At 37.5% G+C, this 20,256-nt stretch overlaps 1 protein-coding gene and 1 pseudogene across 5 annotated transcripts in view; one reads left to right on the top strand and one right to left on the bottom strand.

Annotated features, from left to right (window-relative positions):
* Positions 1-20,256, bottom strand: part of NPAS3 (neuronal PAS domain protein 3) — an 819,123-nt gene that overhangs the window by 785,058 nt on the left and 13,809 nt on the right. The gene's annotated exons all lie outside the window — the stretch shown is intronic.
* LOC308555944 (small ribosomal subunit protein uS2 pseudogene) lies at positions 6,570-7,424 on the top strand (annotated as a pseudogene). Its single transcript has one exon. The product of its transcript is annotated as a small ribosomal subunit protein uS2 pseudogene (transcript).

Genomic DNA, 20,256 nt, shown 5'->3' on the forward strand with positions numbered 1-20,256 from the left:
CCAAATCATGAGGTTATTGAAAAGATTAAATGAGATCATAAAGCATCTAGCACAGTGTCTGGTACATGTGGGCTCAATAAATATCATTAGTGGTGAGTTATACAGGTTATCATTTTAACTCCAACTCTGCCATTCCTCTCCAACTTACCCAGGCCCATCCAATAATAATGCTGAGGAATATTGGAAAAAATAGCACTAAAAGAAGAAATAATTTTTAAAATGAGACTCCAAAGTAGATTGCTAATCTTCAGACACTGCCTACGCTGTGTGGCTATTAAAAGAATGACAATATTGGCAAACTGCTCAAATTTTTCAAGCCAGCAATTTTATGTGTTTTTCCTCCACCATTGACAATTCAGGTGAATAAATATATAAATAAATGTATGGGGGGGTGAGAGACAGAGAGAGAGAGAAGGAGAGAAGGAGAGAAACTTGCAAGAGAGTAATAATGATCTTATTTCTAGAAATGCCAACTAGAGGAGCCTGAGGTAGGAAATCATGGTATCTTCTCACAGTCTGTTTTAAAGCATAGAAAATATGAGGATGCAAAATCTTGATGCCAGCTCCAGATAAGGGAAATGAAATGTTTGCCTAATATAATAGATTCATAATTATGGTGACAATAGGTATGTTTAACTGTTGCATTCTAAAAATATCTTTAAAAATATAATTTTATGCAGTGAAAACAGTGCCTTTTCTCAACGTTGAAGAGACATACTTGATAGGAAAGACTCCTTTGAGAAGAGAAGAGGCTAACTCAAAGTTAAATAATGCACTGAGCTTCTAAAAAATTCACATTTACACACACCCTCTCCTTAGCCTCTGAGTGTGCTGTGGCCAGCCGGCAAGTCTGCAGATGGGTGAAGTGATGGCCATAACCTGACAGAGTGAAGTTACCTTGATTCTTTCCCTAGATTCCTCAGTAGAGGTTTGAGTCAATGAAGGCGTCAGATCAGATAATCAACCTCAGTACACAGATATTTCTACCTGACATGAAGTGCAAAGTCCTTTCCTCCTCTCAGTCTTCAGCTACACACTCTGTATATGGATATACAAATAAAAGAAGCACTGGCTAATGTCAATATCTAAATAAAAACAAGTAAGAAACAATAAACTAAGGCAAAGAGCAGAAGATACATGCAGTCTGGTCTTGTAAATCATTTAAGCAGCAATCTCTCAACTTCTTTGGTTATGCACCACTATCAGCAAAACATTTTCTGGAATAGGTCTTTAAAATGGACGTACGTATCTATATCTAAATTATAAATATGTACAGCTCTACTAATATAGCATGTAAATGACAAAACAAAAAATAAAATTAAAAAGGCAAAGTTAAAAATATGAACATAAATGAAAGTTTCATTATTTCTTTCCTGAATCAAAATAGGTCTTCCTGCACCCCACCTGGAGGAACACACCACCACCACCACCACCACCACAACCTCAACTACAGCAACAAGAATCCTCCAGAAAAGGTCACCTTGAAGAGGTGGAGATGCTGTTAAAAATGCCCATTTGTTGTTGTTCGGTGTATTAACTATAGGAGCTGTCTTCCTCCATGAACTGTTGCATCTTTAGCCTTCCATCCCCACGAAGGATTTCACATTCCTCTACTAAAAAATTTATTTAAAAACTGATATAATATCAGTGTAATAAGTAATGGTGAACACCTTTTGGTCCATCACCCAACTCCAGTGTTTTAAAGACAGCAAAGATGTTTCCTTATAATTCTCCTCTGTTGACATCAACAAAGGTAACCCTTTGAAAGAAATAATGGAAACAAGTCCCTTCTAGAAATAGAAGGGCGGAAAAATCAAAACATATCTTCTCAAAGACAAGGAATCACCCAACTGTTAATACAAGTTCTCTAGGCTAATGGCTAATAAGAAACTTAGTCTGGAGGCGAAGGTTCTTTATTAAATTACAGTAAGTCCTAACTTTGTCAAGGTTCTTGGAAATGGCAGCTTTAAGTTAAATGACATATAGAAACCAATTTTACCATAGGCTAATTGATATAAACAAGAGTTAAGTTCTTGTGGTATATTTCAGGTGACAAAACATCACCAAACTTCTCAATAAAATCCAAATGCTTCTAATATTTAACACTGAAATAAATGTGAGCTATACATACATTTTAAAAAGATGAATAAAAACAAGTAAGAGAATTCTTTTCCAACCCACTTACTCCAGTCCAGAGTCACCGGAGGCCAGAGCCCATCCCAGCAGCTCCCGGGTGCTAGGCTGGCACCCATCCTGGACAGGATGCCCTCCTGTTACAGGGCCACTCACACACACCCACGCTCACTCAGACTGGGCAACGTAGACACGCCAATTTACCTGCTGTGCACATTTTGGGATGTGGGAGGAAACCAGAGTATCCAGAGAAAACCCAAGTAGACATGGGGAGAACATGAGCACCACACAGACAGTGGCCCCAGCCAGAGTCAATTTTTGTTCTTGTCAACATTATTACAAAACAATGTTGAACAAAACAACATTATTCGAGGACCTGCTGTTCTTCCATCTATTAAAGACTTGAATTATTCAAATAGTTGTTGCAGACTGTTATGTCAAGTTTTTGCTAGCATGGTACAAGAGAAAACTATTCTACCAGTAGCATCCTCTAACCATAGACGAATCCAGAGATCATGATTGATTACCTACTAAATTCTAACAGATTACCTTATTGATCAGGCATCTTTCTATATTTATTCTCATTAGAAACACTAAAGAAGGTTTTCTTTTGTGTTTACTTTGTTTTTGTTTGGTTCTGACCTTTTTAAAATACCTTTCTAGTATAGTTTCAATGACACCATGATAATTAAGGGTGGCCATGTGGTACTGACCTAACCAGTCAGATGTAAGCAGAAGGCAGCTTAGGACTTCTGGAAAAGCCTTTGCTTTTCTGACAAAGCAGCAGGAAAGTGGGTGCACCTGCACTTGCCCCACCCTTTCTGCCTTGAGAGCAGGCAGACAGTGGGAGCAGCTACCTTCTAACCATGAAGAGGAAGCCGAGAGAACCAAGGGAGGCACTAGCTCTGTCTTTATTTGGTTGTTAACCCACCACACCAAGAGCCACCTACCTCTGTACTCCTCCCTACTTTTTTTAAAAGTTAATCTTTGTTTAAAGTTAATCTGTGGTTTAAAGTTAAGCCACTATTAGCCAATTTTCCTGTTTTCTGCAATGGAAAATATCCCTGATATGCATCTTCTTTCTCTTCATCACATTTCCAAATTTGAATTCAAATCTCACCAAACATCTGAATTCTTCTTACCCTTCTGAACTACTCACTTACTTCCCCTGTATTTTAGGTGAGGCCCTCATGCTTTCATGTATTATTATTATTATAACTACTTTCCCACTGGAAAGTAAACTCCTTGGGGCAGAGGTCCTACTTCATTCATCTTGGCTCACCACAAAGCACTCAGAACAGTGACTAGCAATCATAAGCATTCAGTTTAATAGTTATTGAATAAATTTACTGGTAATAAGGGATAACCTCCTTTGCGACTTAGGACGACAATAATAGAACTCACAAAACTCCTCTTGTAAATGGCCCCTATGTACACTCTAGTTACACATTCCATCTCTATGTAACCATTCGCTCATTCATTCTTCAACACTAACCTATGTACAAAGCAATATACTATATGCCAAAGCAGCAGAAATCCATTAGATAAAGTTCTTGACTTTAAATAAAATAACTTATTGTAGAAACTACAAACATATTCACCTATGTCTTATGGCCTATTTCAGATGGATGACAGTACTTCAAAGGGTTACTTAATCTAGGTATCCCTGTTCTAGAAATGGCATTCAAAATTCAAAATATAATTGCAGAACTATAAACAAATTTACAAGTAATTCTAAACTTACGAACAAATGAAATTCTAAAACTACATTTTTATAAAAAACTAAGAACACTTTTTCAAACAACAAATAACTTTTCAGATTGTGGTTAGGTATCTATCAACCCCAGATGGCTGGTTAACCTTAATGTGGCAAAATTATAGACCAAATATTCACAGCATGAACAGTTAAGTCAGTGAAAAAGGAAATTTTAAAAATTTAGAAAAAGATGTCAACCCCACTCTACTCCACTTCTTGTTTAGGTTTGGAGTTAGCTCGAGGCAAAAACTTCAAACAGATTAATGTGTTCTTAGAATCTTTTCTTTCTTTACTTTTCTCTTTCCTAGATACTCAGCTGAAACTGCCTTGATTCAAATCTTAATAACCACCTGCCTTCCTACAGCACATAAGGGTCCCCCACCACTGCCACCAAAACCATTTCTCTTCCCACCCCAACACACCACGCAAAGGCCCATTACCTCAGATATAACACAGGAGGCAATGTGGTCGATGTAATTTGCAAGGGTGCTTTCTGGGAGCACCTACCTAGCAAAGAGACCATGTGCTAACCCTGCTATATCTATCTGTGGAGCTCTAGTCCCACCAACGTGAGGTGAGCATTTGGGTTAAGAAGAGCCCCAGTTTTCTGTTGTATTGGGGAGGCTCTCTTGTGAGCAAACAAGTTTGAAATGAGTCAATTTGGGGGGTAAGCTACCCTATCCTAATCCTTCTATCACTTCTTTTAACCATTTCCCATTCCTGAACTCACAGGTATCAATGATCCTTCTAAAAATGTATTTTGCTCAACAAAGAAATATGGATATACCATGTGGCAAAGCATTGCTTTTTACCCCTTTCCCTACAGTAGGCATAGCAGGGATTTTAATAAAGGAGAGAGCAATGGGTGAACAGGGGCAGCCTGCTGGATTTATTATGGGTCATTTGAAATTTGGCAACCATCTGTACTTATAGGGTTGAATACTTTAATTAAAACAAAAATGTGATTACAAGGAATTTAATTTAACTGTTCTTTCATGCTGTAGACCAGCAAAGGCTATGTGTGTATGCATGCCTGTGTGTGTGTGTGTGTGTGTGTGTGTTTCATTGAAACCTTGATCTTTAGAAATCTTCAAAGGTAATAATGAGCATCATCTATTTTTAACATTTTTTTTGTAATATATTTTTATTGATTTCAGAGCGAGGAAAGGAGAGGGAGAGAGAGAGAGAGAGAAACATCAATGATGAGAGAGTCATTGATCGAGCCCACAACCTGGGCATGTGCCCTGACCGGGAATCGAACCCTGATCGCCTGGATCCTAGGTCGACGCTCAACCACTGAGCCACGCCCGGCCGGGCTATTTTTAACATTTTTTAAAAGCTAAGACAGTTCTTACATTTGTTCCTAAATAAGGCTTAACAAGATAATTAGAACATCGAGTTCCTTTGGTTTGAACTAGTATTATATATCGGCAGTGACTTGCTGCACAGGGTATCTCAGTCAGACCAAGCGTCTCACCGGCAGACATCTATCCCTAGCCAGTGAGGAACGGCAAGAACTGAATGTGTCTTCATAAGTGATGTTTACAAGATTAAGATGTTTCAAAATTGGTTTAGAAAGAACACAGTAATTTGAGTCTTTAATAATGAAAAGTTTGTAAACCATCATGGATTTCATTACAATATGAACTAGGAAATAAAATACAATCCAGAAAAGTTTCCATAGATATTAGTCAACTAAGGAAGCAATCTGTATTTTAAAAAGGTGATCTTAAGTGGAACTCACAAAATATTACCTCTATTTGGTCCACTGAAAGTTATAAGTTTTTTTGTTTTGTTTTGTTATTTTTCTTTATAGCCTTATCACTTACGCATCTCTAAAAAATATATAACTTTTGTTTAAGGCTTCTTTTATGAAATGGATAAGTTTTAAAAAGTAGGACTGGAAATTGTATGCCATGTATAATGTCATCAACTCCCTGGGTTGGAAAATCAATGAAGTCACAGAGCTTGAGGGTAATAGAAGCAACTGAGCACTGCAACCACAAAACTGTGAGGACTGCATTTCACCTTTTTTCAAAAACTGAGAATTGTTAGGTGTTCATTTAACCTATCTCTAACTTAGGATAAATTAATAAAAAAGAAATTCAAGTTTAGTTGTTTTACCATTAATGACTCCTGATTTTATCCTATGTTTGAAACCTTCTTCCCAGGTTTATAAAATCATTTTTATTAATGGCCAGGTATTTCAATGTGTTTTAAATTTTTAGTCCTATCGCAAATGCCTTTTTAAAAAGTTTTAATTTCATGTCTCTTTCAGCCTACGTGCTGGTGTCTCTTTGCTCTTCTCAATTAGCCTCATTATATTAAGTTCTTAGTAACACAGGTTTCTTTTTACTTAGTTATAAGAGGCAATCCCACCTGGCCTTCTTTTCTAAATTATGACACAGCACTAAAAATTAATTAATTTTTAATGTGCCTTTTCTTTAAAGATATTTCTGACTATAAACATGTTTTGCCTACTCATCTACTAATTCTACTACATACCATTTATTTTTCATCACCTGGCTAGAATTTTAACAAGTAGAATCTGCAGGTCTACAGACTAATATTAATCTTATTTTACTGATAAGAAAGCTAGATTTTGCCTTTCCACTACCCAGAGAGGGGCCCATAAGGCACTATTCCTTGTTCCCATGTAACTTAAAGGGAAACTTTCCCAATGCCTGGAGCCCTTGCTGTCCTGCAAATGAAGGAGGGGGATGTCCTTAAGCTCCTTGCAGCAAGAACCCACTTAGGTGGCACCAACCTTGGCTTCCAAATGGAACAGCACATACAAAAGGAAGAGTGATGGCATCTGCATCATAAATCTGAAGAGAACCTGGGAGAAGCTTCTGCTGGCAGCTAGTGCCATTGTCGCCACTGGAAAGGCTGCTGAGGTCAGTGTCATATCCCAGGAATACCGGCCAGCGAGCTGTGCTGAAGTTTGCTGCTGACACCAGAGCCACCCTATTGCCAGCCGCTTCACTCCTGGAGCCTTCACTAACCAGATCCAGGCCGCCTTCCAGGAGTCGAGACTTCCGGTGGTTACTGATCCCAGGGCTGACCACCAGCCTCTCACAGGGACATGTTAACCTGCCTACCCCTGCTCTGCGCAGCAGACTCTCCTCTGCTCCGTGTGGACATTGCCATCCTTTGCAACACCAGGGGGACTCACTCAGCGCGCCTGGCAGGGAAGTGCTGCACATGTGAGGCATCGCCTCTGTGAGCACAGGCGGGGAGGCCCTGCCTGATCTCTACTTCTCCAGAGATCCCGAAGAGATTGAAACGGGAAGGCAGGCTGCTGCTGAGAAGGCTGTGACCAAGGAGGAATTTCAGGGTGAAGGGACTGCTCGGGCTCCCGAGGTCACTGCTGTGCAACATGAGGTCGCAGACTGATCTGAAGGCGCAGGAGCCTTCTGTGCCGATTCAGCAGTTTCCTGCTGAGGCCTGGAGCGCTCAGCCTGCCACTGACGGATCTGCGGCCCCAACTGCTCAGGCCACTGAATGGGTAGGAACAACCACTGAGTGGTCTTGAGCTGCTTGTCCACAAACTCTTAAACAGAATGGAAATAAAGTTTCTTTAAAAAAAAAGAAAGAAAGAAAGCTGAGATTTTGAAGTGGCACAGTGGAGAACAGGAAAGCAGACACTCAAATCCAGAACCTATAGTTCTGGATATTTTATAATAGTTCCATTATAAAAATGGCTTTTTAGTTTGATGTAATAAATTTTATCTACGCCTACAAATTCAACAAAATCACAAAGTACTATCCACGACGGGAAGAGGGTTTGGTTAAGACTTTTTTAACTATAATTCTTGTGACACAATATGGGCACTATCTCCTAATAAAAACTTTGGAATATTATTGGTACATTTTTTCCTAATGAAATAGTTGTGGGAATCAGCCCCAAGATGGTCCACAACGATCCCCATCTTTTAGTATTTCACACCCTTGTGCAGTTCCCACCCACACGGCACCAGGATTGGCCTCTGCGACCCATCGAATATAGTGTGGGAGCTCCAAGATTAGGTTCTAAAAGACTGCAGCTTCGATTTAGTGTCCCTCCCTCCCTCCCTCTGTCTCTCTCTCTCACATCACTCACTCTGATGTAAGCTGGCTGCCACTGTAAGGACACTCAGATAGCCTATGGAGAGGTCTAGGAAGTGAGAAAATAAGACTTCCAGTCAACAGCCAGTGAGGAAGTAAGGCCTGCCCACAACCACATGAGCTAGGCCATCTTGGAAGCAATACTCCAGCTTCAACACGCGACTGCAGTCTCATGAGATATGAGCCAGAACCACCCAGGTAGGCAGCCCAAGATTCCTGTCCCTCTGAAACTGTGTTAGATAATAAATGCTGTTGTACAAGTGTGTTGGTTATGAAAAGTGATGTGATCTAAAACTTGAAAATGTATCATTAATCTTTATTATTGAATTCAGAAAACATGTAATCCATAATTATATCCCAAATACAAATTCATTGACACAATATAGCTTAATACATATACAAGACACCAACATGGATCATCTTGAGATTTTTAATACCAATGGTTCAACTAAAATATTTTATGTATTATATAGCACATATATTAAGAATATTTTTAATACTCGGTATTTTTTAGACTTTCACAACTACTCTTTTTTTTCTTTTCTTCTCTCTCTCTCTCTCTCTCTCTCTCCTTTCTTGTTAATCCTCACCTCAGGATATTTTTTCCATTGATTTTTTTTAGAAAGAGTAGAAGAGGGGGAGACAGAGAGAAACATTGATGTAGAGAGACAAGTCGATTGGTTGCCTCCTGCACATGCCCCAACTGGGGCCTGGAATGAACCTGCAACCCAAGTATATGCCCTTGGCCAGGAATTGAACCTGTGATCCTTCAGTGCAAGGGCTGATGCACTAACTACTAAGCCACAATGGCCAGGGTGAGAACTGCCCTTTTTTAAAAAAATATATGTCTTTATTGATTTCAGAGAGAGGAAGGGAGAAGGAGAGAGAGATAGAAGCATCAATGATGAGAGAGTCATCATTGACTGGCTGCCTCCTGCACCCCCCAACTAGTGATCAAGCCCGCAACCCAAGCATGTGCCCTGACCAGGAATCAAACTGCGATCTCCTGGATCCTAGGTGGATCGATGCTCAACCGCTGAGTCACGCCCAGCTGGGCAAAACTGCCATTTCTTTATGTTTCTCTAGTTTCACCTTTTAGAACATGCAAACTCTTTCTCTGACAGAATAAATAGGCTACCTGATTTATAATAGATGTTTCCATTAAACCATCAGAATTTCCTCTACTCATATGGAATTTTAAATGTCTTCATTAAGATACTTTCTCTTACTTTTCCAGTATACTGTATGCACATATGAACAACTGGGTTTTCTTAAAACTTAAATGGTCAAAACAAGGCAGGGAGGGGATTTCAGCACATTTGCTGAATATATGGTATTTCAAATAGGAATCTGGGATCTAAAGTCCAGGAGACCTGAGCTGGAATCCTGGATGTGACATTTACTAGCTGTGTGACCTTAGGCAATTTACTTAACCTCTCTGTCTTGCTGCATCCTCATTTATAAAATTGCAACCACAACACCTATCCCATATGGTTGAAGAAGGAATGAATAATACATGAAACATTCTTAGCACAGAGTCTAGCATATAGCAAGCACTAAATCAATGAATGTTTTTTACTTTTTAGTGTAGTAAAAAAAGTAAAACAAAGAGCTGCAGAAAATTTCCCAGTGGGGGACAATACTGTTTTGGATAGTATCCGTCATTTTGTCCATATTTGATCATTATTTTTATAAGTGTAATTACTTTGGAACTTACATTTTAGTGAAGGCAAAATAATGATTCTTTGACTATAATTTTCAGGTATATTGAGGAAGAACAGACAATGAACAACTGAATCTTCCACTAATTAATGGCATCTCTGACCTCCCAAACCATAGCTTCTCCTCAGTCTATTTTTCTTTCTTTGCAACAATAACAAAAGTCCTAAACACTGAGTATCAGGATTATTTATGCCATGCAACTGTCATATTACTTAGTATTTATAGAGAACTTTAGAATCAATAAGGCATTTTCCCATGCATTATCTCACTGAATCTCCTATTAGTTCTAGTTAGATGTTGAATATTAATTTCAAATGTGAAATTAATTTAAACATTAAAATGGGAAGCCCAGTTCTAACTTCAAAATTAATCATAAATGACCGCTTCTGTCTCTTGAATGATCCTTCGAGAGGAAGAAGGAGATGGGTGGGCAGGAAGCTGCAGGCCACCAGGTCAGTAAGCGTGTGGAAAGATTCAGCACACCGTCCTCAGTGGCAACTGCACGAGACATACCCACTCCATGCCCTCCCCTTGCAGCCGGCATTTCACTGAGGTGTATGAGGCCATTCTTGCAAAAGCTGGAGAACCCAGTTTCAAAATTTCTTCTTATTTTCCCCCCACAAATTGCTTTGGAACAGCCCGATCCATTATCTTTTTTAGCAGCTCATTATTTCAATTTAATGTCCTTATCTGCTGTTTTCTTTCCACTTGGCAAATCTCCTCTTATCAAATGTTACTCTGTATTTAAATTGTGAAAGATAGCTAATTTGGGACTTACTGCAGCAAACACAGAAAAGACCTCTATCACCACTACTTATTTGGTTTCAGAACTGCTTGCATTTTTAAAGTAATTTCTTTAGCCCCAGAAAGTATCATTTTTATCATTCAAGTCTATCTAGACTTTCTTCTGGATCATCTCCTATCACCACTAATGATGAGAAAAACCACTCCATAGTGCCCACTTAAACAACAAATCTCCTTCAGAAGGGAAGGAGATGAACAGACCTGGAATTAGAAGGAAATATGTACTTTTAAGTTGTGGCATAATTTCTCAATTTAGTATATTCTTAGATTTCATATTAGTAATCTATCTTGTTAATGTTTTCACTTAAAACAGCTCCATTTAGAAGCAAAAACTCTTCTTGTTAAGATAACATTTTTCATTATTTACTAATGATTTATTAAACGGTCTATCTAGTTTGACCTTTACACTGATGTTACTTGCGGTTTGAAATAAATCAGTAGTGCTTAATAGTTTCAAATTTCATTTTTATTAACTCAAATAATAAAAATCCAGTCTTTATATTTTTCAATCCAAATGAATATTAATCAACCAACTCATTTTTTGTTGGGATCCTGTAGAAGGATATTTCAAAATATCTCACCACCATCATGTCCTCTCCCTCCCTTTAATACACTAAGACCCTAAACTCAAAGAAAGACACACAGTTTCTCACTGCCATCAAGAAGCAACACACCCCTGTGCTAATTTTTATTTAAAAAAGCATCCTTGCCCTGGCTGGTGTTGCTCAGCGGTTAGAGCGTCCACCTGTGCACCGGAGGCTCGAGGGTTCAATTCCCAGTCAAGGGCACATACTTGGGCCGCAGGTTTGTTCCAGGTCCCCGTTGGGGTGCATGAGGGAGGAAACCAATTGATATGTCTCTCTCTCATATCAATGTTTCTTTCCCTCCCTCGCTCGCTCCCTCCCTCTCTTCCATTCTCTCTAAAAAAATCAATGAAAAAAATATCCTTGGGTGAGAATTAACAAAACAAAAAAAGAATCTTTTTTTTTTCGAATTGCTTCTTTTGACTCCATAACCGGGAATGAAAATTATTTGAGGGATCTTATATTTGTGTTTGGTTACTGACTTCAGGGGATTTTAACTTATGTGACACTTAGGTCACTGACTGCCATATGCTGTTCTGCACATCTAAGCCACTCTCTTCACTCTTTTACTTTTATTTACCACTAGCAAGTAGCTTTCTCTAAGAATTTAAGTAAGACCACACTGATTAACAGAGGAGACTTGGTTCCTCACCTATAAAATGGGTGTATAATCTCTTCCTCAGAGGGTTTCTGTCGGAATTAAATGAGATAATGTGTGTAAGGCTCTTAGCATACTGCCTAAGACACAGAGTTCGACACATGCTGCCTTCGTCACGAGGGCAATGATGAAGATGGAGCAGGTGGCCATGTAGGACTTCAGAGGATACTCGCACTATGAGTAGCCAAGAGGCATTCCCAGTCTGAGATAGGGAGTAATTCATCACAACATGTTATACACAGTAAGTGTGAAAGAGAGCAGGACCATATAAGACGGCAGCACTACAATCAGATACGAATTCTTCAGAGAAATGTTATTAGGTTTCAAATTACTAGTAAAATATTACTTTGAGTTTTAAATATTTGCTTCTATAATGGAAATGGTCACAAAATATTTTCAAGTTTAAAAAAGTTTATTTCAAGAACTGCCATGAAATTACCATTTACGTGGGGAATTAAGCATCACAAACATTTCTCTAAATACTTCCACAGAGGTTGGTGAGCACACTGAAACACATATGCTGGGAAAACACAGCAAACTGAAACATAAGACACTGCTGTTTGGGCTCTCAGGATTATGTGGAACTATCGTATTGAAGGTGTTCATCTCCTACTATTTATTAAATCATCACTATTAAGTTTTACATGTGTCCTTTGCTTTTTTCTAATTCCACATTAAACATGCACGTTTACATGATATATGAATAAAACTCATGGATAAGAAAAGATTTTATGATTGCAGGGGGTGGGGGTTGACGTGGAAGAGGGTATGGGGGATAAATGGTGATGGAAAAAAATTCAAAATATAAATAAATAATTTTAAAAATAATTCAGAAATTATTAAAAAATAAAAAGTTACATTTTCTCATAAAAAATGTCTGACTACATTTGACCGATAATGAGGAAAGTCCATTTTCATTATTTATGAATTAATAAAAGTTATAATAGTGTATAAAATAAGCCCCCCAAAACATGTCTATAATTTGACATTCAACTGTGGTGTTTGGTGATTGGTCTGAGAAGCTCTCTCAGCCAACTACCTTTGGGGCACCGGACGACATGTCTCTTTATTGTCCATTTGTATTTGAACTGACTCTCTTTATATTAATGCAGGATTTTACTTGTATTTTTCTTCTGTTCCAAGAAATGTTCAAGGACATAAACATATAATAAGGCAGGGCTTCTATATTGTCTTTCCTGCTTCTCTTACAAACTCATTGAGTTGGTGATGACTATAAAGAATATTTAATTCAGCCGTGACCCATGTGGCTCAGGGGTTGGAGTGTTGGCCTGAGCACTGAAGGGTCATGGGTTCAATTCCCGGTCAAGGCACGTACCTGGGTTTCAGGTTTGCTTCCCAGTCCCAGTCAGGGTGCATGTGGGAGGCAACCAATCAATGTGTCTCTCACATCGATATTTCTCTCTCTCTGTCTTTCCCCCTCCCTTCCTCTCTTCCACTCTCTGAAAAGCAACAGAAAAAATATCCTCAGGTGAGGATTAAAAAAAAAGAAGAAGAACATTTAATTCAATTAGAAAAAACTATGTAAATACAAAGAAAACATAAAAGTAAGGCAACCCTCTTGGATAATCTCCCTTTTAAAGTTCTTCCGTGTGTTTGATTACTATCTTATATCCAATATATCCCCTTTCCTTCCAACGCTCCCTGACACATACTTGGGAGGACAGGAAGAGCTAAAGAATCTGCCTAATTCAACAATTAATCATTATTCACACACAAAAAAAGTAAATGGAAACTCACATGACACATTATACAGGATGCATCCCCTATGTGATGTTCATTCCTAAAATGTCCTGCTACTTTACACAAGATACCTGACTTCAGTAAATATGTCCCTTCTTTGTAGAGTATACTTGAGCTGAGAAAAACTACAGCTAATAGCATTACATTCATACTTACAACTCAATAAATTCAGAAAATAGGGTTTTCTCCTCAGTAGACCTGAAAATACTCGGAATTTCAATACATCGTGGTGATGCTGTGTGCCATCGCTTCTAAAGCCAGCACTGTGTGCATATTCATGGGCTCTCACCGAACAGGTTCACTCCTTCACTATCACAGTCATAATTAAGTCTGGGACTATCGGAAACTTGAACACAATTCATGCAAGTTGGAGATTCCATGAAAGAAAAGAAGTCTAAAAATAGCAATAGAATCAAAGTACATGGAGCATTTACTCATGTAAACGTAAACATAGTTTTCTGAAGGGTTAGCTTATTTCAGTTGTCCAACCTTAACAATGCTAGACTCAAGGTCATTACTCATCCTTGGAGTCTTTACTTGACATTTCAAGTGTGTGTGCATGTACATACTTACACGCGTGCGTGCGTGCACACACACACACGCCCCTACTAAATACGAGGCATCGCCTGTCAAAAAGCAGGCCAGGTACAGGAATAAAGATTTGTGGTTTATGGGGCATAAGAAGCAAAGCAAAATTTAGGAACAAAAACATTAAGGCACAAGTAAAGAAGTTCAAGAATCAGTCAATATAAGTAGTGTATCTGGAAACCAAGAAGTCAAAAGAGAGGTAAGAAAGACAGGACAAATTTCCAAGGTCAAGGCAGACAAGAATAACGTGTCAGTAGTTTGGCAGAGAAAGATAACTGTCACCATCAACACTTTGGTGTGAACCTGTGCTGAGGTTCCATTTCCTGCCCAGGTATTTACTTATTTACCACTCACTCATTTAACATACAATATACTAAGCATGTATTATGTGCCAAGCACTGTACAGTTAAGTTTTGGGTCCCTTTCAGTTGAGTTGCCCAAGGGACATCTGAATGGCTGTGGTCAATACACAACTGTGTGTACAGGTTTGGAGACAGGCAAGATATCTAAATGAACAACTATGGTGCTATCAGCGTCTCTACTACTCCTTTTATAAAGCCATGGGAATGGACAGCAGATTCCCATAGGGAGTAGAGAAGGAGATGAGTAGAAAAGCAGGTTGGAATGCTGAACAACAAACAGAGAGCTGGGAGGGATACCAGAAAAGCATGGTATCGCGGAAGTCAAGGGGCAGTGTCTCAAAGAAGGAGTGATCAATAGTGTCAAATGCTGCCAAGAGATTATGCAGATAAAGATGGAAAGTGTCTCTTGGTAGCAGCAGGTCACCTCGGGCTTGGAGGTAGACATGGAAGCTGAATGTAACTGGCTAAGAAAAGCTGAAGATACTGGTAGGTTCATGGCGCAAGGAAGAGGGTATTAACAATCTGGAAACTTTGTGTTATTTTAGGAGAAGAGAGCTTCTATTTTAAAGAACATATAAGTTGTTAAGAAATAAAAATCAAAGTAGAAAATAAGGGTCACAGATTTTTTTCAAAAAGAGAAACAAATCTTAAGGTGTTACCTCAAAATGGAAAGCCCCAACTTCAAGGGAACCGATGAAGTATATGTATTTAAGGAAATGCTGAGTGAGTCTGAGATAAAGGAACATAGCAAAGGAGACTGGTCAAAATGTGAAAGCTAAACTGAAGCTTTCCCATCCTGAGTTGGGCTGGGGAGCAGCAAAGGTAACTGCAGTGATTCAAAAGATAGAGTTTCTACCTTTAGAAACTCTACAAAATGTCCTACCTTACAAAACTCAGAGAAAACCAGAACTTGGTAAACCGATGATGCTTACTGTGATCTTACCACCATATTTGGGATTAAGACGTGCACGTTCCCCAAATTGAGAGACTGATGTCAGTCCAAACGATAACTGAGTGATGCAGTCAAACGAAACTAAAATTTTTGAAGCTTTCAAAATTTCTAAGAGAAGACACAAATACAATATAAATCCCTGGAATAGAAAATAAATGTTTATAAAGAGCAATACTTAAAGATATCAAAGATGAATTACAAATTAACAAATTCTAATGTTTAGAAAGTTAAGATAATGTGCTAAAAAGAACTTAACACTGTGTCTGACACATAACAATACAATAAGCAGTAACTGTTAAAATATTATTAAAACTGTAACATGTGTAGTTGCTCAAATTTTCCAAACAAGAAAACACAGTCCAGAGATGGTCTGTTTTTCAGAAAGAGAGAAATCTTCCTAAATAGATATTGGATGCAGAAGACAACTTTCTTCTGGAATTTGAAAGCCAGAGTGGACCTGGACAAAATGAATAAAATCATCATCATGCTAAAGTACCACACCAAATATCAATGAATGGTTATATTTGTTTCTGGAACTCAATGCTCTCACTGGACAAATAGAAAGCTTTTGCCCATTAGATCCCATTAGATTGCATTTTCATTACTAACACTGAATAGAATGTCTCTGTTATAAGGTAGAGAGCTCTGTTTCTATTTGCATAGGATGTGTGTGTGTGTGTGTACATAGTTTTATACATCAACATGTCAGATGTTATTTTGGTTTCAGAGAACTGGATGTGTTTCTCTACCTGTATATTAATAGATTTGTAGTTAAATTTCATTCCAAAAATTATTTGATAATTTGGTAAAGTACATGCATCAATATATTTGAATGGTTATTCAGATATATTATATTCAGTGGTTAGTATGCACTGAAGCCAAAATTTAGTGAGTAAAGACAATAAACTTTGGAGAAAGTGAGCAATGTTCAAGGTAAAGAGAGAAAGAAATAAGTATATTTGAACTACTGATCCATTCTTTCCCTAGAGTCATTAATTATTTCATTTCTTTCTATAAATTAAGTTCAAGTTAAGTTTATCAAGTTTTATCCCTCTCTTGGTTTGTATGAAAGTAACAATGTTCACCACTACCAATCAATTGTAGTAAAGAGCTAAATTAATCATAGTTATTCAGAGTAGCCTTACATGAGACTTTTCTGTACAAAGATTGTTGTTATAGGTACTGTGTACACAAGACCATGTGATGGCTGAACTGTGCTACCAGAGGAGAGATCCCTAGAAAAATGTCAGCTCTTTTTGTAACCTGTTCTATTTCACATGATTGATTTTTTTTTAAAATTTGGTCTAATCAACTTAAATTATTATAGATATAATTTTGGGAAATATAGAATTAGTGGAATTCAAATGTTATGGAACTGCAATTGACTCTAATATGAGTTAAATATAATTCTAATTGGAAATGTTCCATTGTTCCAGAATTCATCTATTTGGAGGTAAAGAAACTATCAATGGTATATTTAGTTCTAACTGACTTTCTTGGTTTCTTGCTTAATAGAGAGTTGTGACACATCTTGAACCTAAAACTATTCTCTGTAAAGTTACAGGAGTACAATCTTCAGGGAATCCAGAACAGACAATGCAAATAATTCAGCTTTGAAACCCAAAATACACTAAAATTTCTAAGCATTGGTAAAGTACATAGTATCCCAAAAAATGTACACATGCTTTGAATAATTATTAATTCCAATGGGTTAAATCTGAAAAGAAAGAATCATCAATTGAGCTATCAGCTGTTAAGTGTGTATACATTTTGTGGGGGATACCCTATATTTTCAATTACAAAATGCTTTTTTTCCCTATTAATTTCTTTTTTAGATCAGAGGTCTTGAGGTATGCAAAAGGTGGTTGTATATTTTCAACAGATGTAGGGAATTCATGTGATGAAACATAAGTATGTAACAGACATAATTAGGACTGGAATTCATTCATTCCTTGATTCACCAACTCTGTTCCAGGAATGTGTTTTACCACTGAGCATGCAAAGTGAAGGAAACTGATTTCTTCCCTTCTAAAGAGGTCACAATCTATGTAGAAAGACAAGTACAGAAAAAAACTATAAATTATTTCTTCATCATCCATCATTTGGGTTAGTGTCCTTTATACTGGCTATGAATATTTAAAATTTTAATGATAGGTTCTGATGATGAACAATGATCTGCTTTTCAACAGATAGACTTCTATATGCCATCATTACCTCCTCAAGAGCATCTTCTAGTTTGATATTTTAACATGATCTTCAGATTTTTTATTAATATTTATGTAAACATTCCCATTGCATAGAGTAATTATAAAATATGTCCAATAGAGGATATTTGGGTCTGAGTGGTCTTGTTATTAAGCTGTTTTGATAATTAATTTGCATTACATTATATTAGTGTTGTATTGTTAAATTCTATTGGAATAAAAATTGGGCTAAAAGACTAGAAAAGGAGAAAGCAAAGTACCAATTCATTGGACACTGATTGGAGGTGAATGCCTAATCATAACTGGATCTGAATTTACCAGAAGCCATGGGTTATTTTAACCAAGCCTTTTAAGTGAGCTACAATGAATTATAGTATATACAAAAGTGCAATGCTATGCAAAAGACAGGAATATATTATGATCCATGCCACCATAACTGACAAAATATAAATTTATTCACAGTTAAATGTTATAAAACCCTGTAGGAAGTAGAACTACAGAGTATAACTTGCTAAACAAAATCATAATCCTACAAGTCCATGCAAAGTATTAAAAGGTAATATATATATGAAAGAACCTATAGCATCAGCTGGGCCTATATGGGGTGAGGAGCAGAATACAGGAATGGTAAAACATTATGATGTAGGAAGGTGATGTGGGAATATAGAGAAGCTCCAGAAGAAATAATGAAATAGAAAATAAATCTATAGCCTCTGGGACAACTTCAAGTGTACCAACATTCACATCATGGGGTGCTGGAAGGAGAAGAGAGCAAGAAACTGAAAACCTATTTGAAAAATAATAGCGACAGAAAACTTCCATAACTTGGTGAAGGAAATAGACATACAAGTCCAGGCAATGCAGAGAGTCCTAAATAAGATGAACCCAAAGAGGCTCACACCAAGACATATAATAACTAAAATGCAAAAGGTTAAAGACAAAGGAAGAACCTTAAAAGCAGCAAGAGAAAAGCAGTTAGTTACCTACAAGGGCAGTCCCATAAGATTATCAGCTGATTTTTCAACAGAAGAATTGGCAAGAAATATTCTAAGTCAAGTAAAGCAAAGACCTACAACCAATATTATTCTACCCAGCAAAGCTATCATTTATAATCAAAGGGCAGATAAAGAGCTTCCCAGACAAGAAAAAGAAAGGAGTTCATCACCACCAAGCCAGTACTACATGAAATGTTAAAGGGTCTTCTCTAAGAAGAAAAAAAAAACATTAAAAATATGAACAATAAAATAAATACATATCTATCAACAATTGAATCTAAAAACCAAAATAAGCAAACAAGCAGAACAGAAAAAGACTCAGATACGGAGAATATTTTGATGGTTGTCAGATGGGAGGGGGAGTTGGAGGGATGGGTAAAAAAGGTGAAGGGATTAAGAAGTACTAATTGGTACTTACAGAATAGCCATGAGGATGTAAAGTACAGCATAGGGAATATAGTCAATAATATACTAATAACTATGTATGGTATCAGATTGGGTGTGAGATTTATCAGGATGATCACTTAATAAACTCTGTAATGTCTAATCACTGGGGTGTTCACCTAAAACTGTATGTCAGCTGTAATTGAAAAATAAAATAAATAATTTAAAATAAAAGTTACACAATTAAAAGAAAGAATAAAATATATCTACAAGAGTCAGAAGGAAGCTAATAGAATAAAAAGATGTCCTCTGTCATATGATAAGTCGATACAGCCTGAAGCTTGAGCCCAACTTGAAATCCTTACTAACTGTGCCTTTATAAAGTGGAGATATTGACAGAACTATCCTCTTCAGTTATGTGGAAACTTAAATGATATAATGCAGAGACACAAAGTGAACTCTCAACAACACAAAATTGATGGATAAATAGAGCAAACCAGGAAGAGAGTGTGCTTACAAAATAGGACAAACATCTACTCTGATAAAACATAAATCACTAGAATGTGAATATATGAATAACATAAGGATTCACCCACTACTGAGTCAGCTAAAACTATGTTTGCATCACACACGATTTTGGAAAAATTACATATTCAAAACCTTTGCTATTTTCCCTTTCAATAGTTGACCTCATGTTACATAAAGCTCAAAGAAGTTCTAACCTAGAGGACTATTTCATCACTAGGTCCTCTCGTCCCTTTTAGAATACTCTCCACAACAGTGGTTCAAACTATTGAGAGGCAAGTCTGTATGAGTCTCTTGCATTCCTATACATGTTGCATGCCAGGCACTAACTGCCTTTTGTCCTGGGCTCTATACGGAGGTTTGTTCGTAAAGAGAATAGCCTTGGAAGGACAGGGCTAGTGTTTCTCCTTCCAGAGGAAAGGGAAGACATACTTTGTGCCCATCCTAAAAGATTCAGGTTCCCTAAGCTCAGAGTTCCTCTTGTACACAACCAACTGCATGCGGAGGTGCTGTCTGGCCCTCTTTTCATCACCTGTAGGAACTGGGGCTCAGAGAATTGCCTTAAATGCTGGTACTCTGGCGACTGCTAATGCTGTATTAAACTTTTCTTCATGGCTGGCCCAAGAGTTTTGCATCCTCTATCAGCATCCATTAAACTGCTGCAGGCTAACTTACTAGCTGGCAAGTTGGGTAAAATGTCAGACTCTTCACAGTTCTTGAC

Source organism: Miniopterus schreibersii (genome assembly GCF_964146895.1).
Source record: "Miniopterus schreibersii genome assembly, chromosome: 1".
Lineage (NCBI taxonomy): Eukaryota > Metazoa > Chordata > Mammalia > Chiroptera > Miniopteridae > Miniopterus > Miniopterus schreibersii.